The following is a 6296-nucleotide window of genomic DNA, read 5'->3' as shown; positions in this document are numbered from 1 at the left end:
ATTATTTCCTTAAGTATGATTTCATAATTTAAGTTCTTGCTTTTGTGCATTTTTAAAGCAATGCAATCTAAATGTTGGGAAATCCTCCCATTGGGTAACAAAGGCCACTATTTTGAAAAGAAAGTGAAGTAAGCTCTGTGAATATGCTTAGGCCAAATTCCGTTATAGACTGAGTAAAGATTAGTTACGTATCCCACATTTCCAGGAAATGCTAAAGGTGTCAAAAGATAAATACGATACATAGTTCATTTCCTAAATAACCTTTATAAAATGAGATGTTACAGAAAAAAGTCATGGTGATATCAGGGCTACATACCATCAGATAGAGAAAAAAAATAAATAAATAAACAAACCAGGCTAAGACAAAGTCATCACAAAATTTAATATGAACAATAAAGGTAAAAATGCACCAATCTAGATATTAGGGACAAGGTAAGACAAGGGTCTCCCTAATCGCTAGTTATAAAATGACTAGCTAAGGTCAGATTACATGCCCCATCAAATCCTCATCAGGTAAGTTTGTGCTTTTAAGTTGACCTCTACAAAAGCTCCATGTATAAACAAGATGTGTTTTCTTATGGAAAACAATGCATTTTCATTGTTCACATAATATTTCTTCAGAAAAACAGGGGAACTGATCTCTTTTAAGCTTGTATTAAATATTTCTAGCATGTGTCTAAAATTGTGAAACTTCCTTCAGAGGCCTAAACACCGCATGTAATTACTTGCATACATGGGCAGTATTTTAAGGATATAATTAGGGTACTTTCATTTCATTCGTAACTTAAGCGGAGAATGCCTTTCCAAATCTAATTAGTGGGCTATGGCCTTGGCTTCATGGAGGACGATAGATATAATTAATATAAGAGTATTCTTCCTTTTACCAGTGTATTATTACTGGGGACTAAAGGAAATAGGATATATTCATGGAATTTATAAAGTTAATGAGCTTCATGTAAAATGAAGTAGCAAGTCACAAACAAAATTTTAAAGACGAGTCTCATGGTGCAACCTCAATTTTCTTATTTCAAGACTTGAGTTACGAAAAACAAAAAAGATCTGCATATAAATATCAAAATTTGTAGTTTCCAAGATAGGACTATGTCAGATGATATATTAAGGTTTGGAAAAAAATGAGTAGAGCTTCTATTTATACTTATTTTAACCTTATTAGAAATATTTTATGTGTACTGCACTATTTTTGATAGCAAGTGGGAATTTGGAGTATCCCCAGCTTATTAGGGGGCCTCCTGCTCATGGCTGTAGTTCTGAGCTCTCTGAAGCAGGTGGTTTTGGCTCATAGCCCAAGGGGAAGGTTCTTCCCTTTCCTAAAGCCAAACACAAATCTTACCACAGGGGCCAGAAACTAAGGTATTGAGACCATTCAAGTGTGTGACATCTGCATATTTATATCTGTACCTAGAGCATCCCAGGTTAACAAGTCCTTTCAGGTCATACATATCTCCCCAACCTTCTGGCAGCGGATGGCTGCTGTGCAGGGTGTGGCAATAGGTACATAGCATCTTGCTTATGCAGAACCTTCTCATCTAAATTTCTTTTGGAAAAGAAGTTGCTGAGGGTCCCATGAAATCTGACTCTCCAACCACTTAAGGCAAGTTTGGAACCTGTTGAATTTTTCCTTTTTACTGATCTCAAATCTCAAAGCTGTTTCTATGCACTTCATCAACTTCAAGGTATTGGCTCATACGCTGACACACTGACATTTTCATGTTTTTATTAATTAGCAATTAATGCCAAAAGTGAGGAGCAGACGTTTGTAAAGAGGCCAATTAAAGACTACATCATTGTCAAAATGCCTAAAAGCCAGAAACCCAGCAGGCAGGAGAGTCATGGCAAGCAACGCCCCACTGAGCGATTGTTCTTGTTCAAATCCTCTACGCTGTGACAACTTGTCAGGCTGCCTTGAAAAGAGTTTTTCTTGAGTTGATACCAGTGGAGTTAACACAATCTTAGTCAATTACATGAGGAAAATTTCTTTTAAAAAAGCAAAAACAAATAACAACATGCACATCTTCATTTCCATTTCAAACGAGGCTGAGAAATTTTCTCTCTCATAATTAAAAATATCTAATTAGACATTTACAAATACTTACAAATATATTTTACCTTTCTATCATGTGGCCTATTTATGAAGAATGCCACAAGTTTGATTATGCGTTTTGGGGTTAGTCAGACCTAGAGTTACATCCCCAGTGTGTTACTTAATAGTTGTGTAACCTGGGAAAAAAAAATTTTTTTTTTAATTTCTTTGAATTTCAGTTTTCCTGTTTATAAAACTGAGATGGTAACATATGCCTCATCGACTTGTGATGATTGGATGTTAGGCTGGATATTTTGAGGTATTAACTTTTTCTCCTCATGGGTTTCCTTTTTCCTCCTGCCCATCCCCACAAGTGATGGCCCACTTGATTTCCTCCGAGGAGGTGTGAGGCAGGTGTGAACAGAAGGAGCCTGTGACTCTATCTGAATTTATTTTTCTAAAAACATAAGCTCTTAGGAGAATGTAAAGGTTTTACAAAGGGAGTACAAGGAAGAAAAGGAGTGTGTGGAAAAGGAAAGAACCTGGGAAAACATGAAGGAGGGAGGGTGCCCCTTAGTGTAAGCAAATACAATGTGGCTGAGAGAAGAGCAGGGACAGTGGCTGATTTTTCAGAAGAAGATCACCAGGCCTTCCTTCTGAGGCATCTCTGGGTGGACTCGAACTGCCAACTTTTCAGTTTACAGCTGAGCGCATTAACTGTTTGCATTGCCCAGAGACTCCGGAATTAATATAATTGTGTTTATAATTAGCTCTCATTATTTATTGACTGGCATTAACAACCATAAAATGGATGATGTAAAAAAAAAAAAGGGAATTTTCTTATATCTTCTTAACTCTTAATATGGAACCATATTCTAAGAGAGACAAATTTGGATATACTGATCCTATTTTCTCTGAACCCTAACTCTGAGCTCATTTCCTATTATAGCACTTACTTGTTTACCGCAATGACTGAAATATGCTTTAATGTACTGGGGTAGGGGAGAATAGGGATCAATAGACAAATAAGATTGTACAGTCTAAATGCAAGAATTGTAGCCTTATTTAACTGGGTAAGGATGGGTGAGGCCTTTGGCTTTCTCCAGAGCTCACCTCCAGGGTTCAGCTTCAACCTCCAGGGGGCCAGAGTCCTCAGGATGCCTTCACTTTTCCTAGGTTCTCCTAATACAGAGCTCCACCGAGCTCTGCCTTTTGTAGCAATGCCTAAGTGACCATACACCTGGTTTACCTACAACAGCCTTGGTCTGCTTGTCAGTTTTTTTCCTATTTTACCCTCCTAGGTGCTTTATTTCCTACTTGCTTTCCAAGATGGAAATCAGTTAATCTGATAAATTAGGTCATTATTATTGGTTTTAATTATAAACACGTGCATCACAAGTTATAAGTATGCTGTCTCTTTGATAATAGATCAATTTGCCACCTTTCAGATTAATATATGCTTAGTAGATGTGGCCTCCTCTCTATGGTTCTGAATTGAGTGTGCTACTGGCCTTTAATGCCCAGCATTCAGGGTTCCTAAGTGTCTGGCTGTTAGTCCAATATAGTGAAGTCCTTCAGTCTCTAATCCAAAAAATGGCTCTGATGGGAAAACCTTAGTCACACAGGATGGGATGGGATGGGATTGGTGGGCAGGCTAGGAGGTAAGATAAGATTTTCCTTGTGGAAAAGCCAAGGAGCTGCTCTCGTCTTGTTTGAATGGCCATAAAATTTCAGCCCAAAGCTTGGAAAGTGGAAGCCAAACGTTTTACCTCTAATTCACAGACCTGGGGGAAGAAATGGGTTTCTCTCGGCCTCTTTACGCCTAATAAAATCTTGGCTTTTAGCATATCCCTGATACCAAAACCAGCTAAAGACAGCACAAAAAAAGAAAATTACAGACCTACATCCCTCATGAACATAGATGCAAAAATCCTTAACAAAATTCTAGCCAATAGAATTCAACAACGTACCCAAAAAAGTAATCCACCATGACCAAGTGGGATTTATACCAGGTATGCAAGGTTGGTTCAATATTAGAAAAACAATTAATGTAATCCACCATGTAAATAAAACAAAAGACAAAAACCGCATGATCTTATTAATTGATGCAGAAAAGGCATTTGACAAAGTCCAACAACCATTCATGATAAAAACTCTTAGCAAAACAGGAATAGAAGGAAAATTCCTCAACATAATAAAGGGCATTTATACAAAGCCAACAGCCAACATCATCCTAAATGGAGAGAGTCTAAAAGCATTCCCCTTGAGAATGGGAACCAGACAAGGATGCCCTTTATCACCACTCTTATTTAACATTGTGCTGGAGGTCCTAGCCAGAGCAATTAGGCGAGGCAAGAAAATAAAGGGCATCCAGATTGCCAGGGAAGAAGTAAAATTGTCTCTATTTGCAGATGACATGATCTTATACACAGAAAACCCTTAAGAAAACTATCGAAACTAAATAGTAAAGTTCAGCAGAGTATCAGGTTACAAGATAAACATACAAAAATCAGTTGGATTCCTCTACATCAACATAAAGAACATCAAAGAGGAAATCACCAAATCAATACCATTCACAGTAGCCCCCAAGAAGATAAAATACTTAGAATAAATCTTACCAAAGACGTTAAAAGACCTATACAAAGAAAACTACAAAGTACTAGTGCAAGAAACTAAAAGGGACCTACATAAGTGGAAAAACATACTTTACTCATGGATAGGAAGACCTAACATTGTAAAAATGTCTATTCTACCAAAACCCATCTATATATACAATGCACTTCCAATCCAAATTCCAGTGACATTTTTTAATGTGATGGAGAAACAAATCACCAACTTCATATGGAAGGGAAAGAAGCCCCAGGTAAGTAAAGCATTACGGAAAAGGAAGAACAAAGTGGGAGGCCTCACTCTAACTGATTTTAGAACCTATTATACAGCCACAGTAGTCAAAACAGCTTGGTACTGGTACAACAACAGACACATAGACCAATGGAATAGAATTGAGAGTCCAGATATAAATCCATCCACATGTGAGCAGCTGATATTTGACAAAGACCCAGTGTCAGTTAATTGGGGAAAAGATAGTCTTTTTAACAAATGGTGCTGGCATAACTGGATATCCACCTGCAAAAAAATGAAACAGGACCCATACCTCACACCATGCACAAAAACTAACTCCAAATGGATCAAAGACCTAAACATAAAGTCTAAAACGATAAAGATTATGGAAGAAAAAATAGGGACAACGTTAGGAGCCCTAATACAAGGCATAAACAGCATACAAAACATTACTAACAATGCCAAAGAGAAACCAGATAACTGGGAGCTCCTAAAAATCAAACACCTATGCTCATCTAAAGGCTTCACCAAAAGAGTAAAAAGACCACCTACAGACTGGGAAAAAATTTTCAGCTAGACATCTCTGACCAGCACCTGATCTCTGAAATCTACATGACTCTGCTAAAACACAACCACAAAAAGACAAACAACCCAATTAAAAAATGGGCAAAGGATATGAATAGGCACTTCACTAAAGAAGACATTCAGGAGGCTAACATATACATGAGGAAATGCTCTCGATCATTAGCCATTAGAGAAATGCAAATCAAAACTACAGTGAGATTCCATCTCAACAAGGCTGGCATTAATCCAAAAAACACAAAATAATAAATGTTGGAGAGGCTGGGGAGAGATTGGAACACTTACACACTGCTGGTGGGAATGTAAAATGGTACAACCACTTTGGAAACCGATGTGGCATTCCCATAAAAAGCTAGAAATAGAACTACCATATGACCCAGCAATCCCACTCCTTGGAATATATCCTAGAGAAATAAGAGCCTTTACACGAACAGATATATGCACACCCATGTTTACTGCAACACTGTTTACAACAGCAAAAAGATGGAAGTAACCAAGGTGCCCATCAATGGATGAATGGATAAATAAATTATGGTGTATTCACACAGTGGAATACTACCCATCGATAAAGAACAGTGATGAATCTGTGAAACATTTCATAACATGGAAGAACCTGGAAGGCATTATGCTGAGTGAAATTAGTCAGTTGCAAAACGACAAATATTGTATAAGACCACTATTATAAGATCTTGAGAAATAGTTTAAATTGAGTAGAGCACATTCCTTTGTGTTATGAGAGGGGGAGGGAGGGAGAGTAGGAGGGGGATATTTACTAATTAGATAGTAGATAAGAACTACTTTAGATGAAGGGAAAGACAGCACTCAATACAGG

This window comes from Loxodonta africana, chromosome 14 (assembly GCF_030014295.1).
Source record: "Loxodonta africana isolate mLoxAfr1 chromosome 14, mLoxAfr1.hap2, whole genome shotgun sequence".
NCBI lineage: Eukaryota > Metazoa > Chordata > Mammalia > Proboscidea > Elephantidae > Loxodonta > Loxodonta africana.
The sequence above is the reverse complement of the archived record's forward strand: the minus strand, read 5'-3'. Positions refer to the sequence as shown.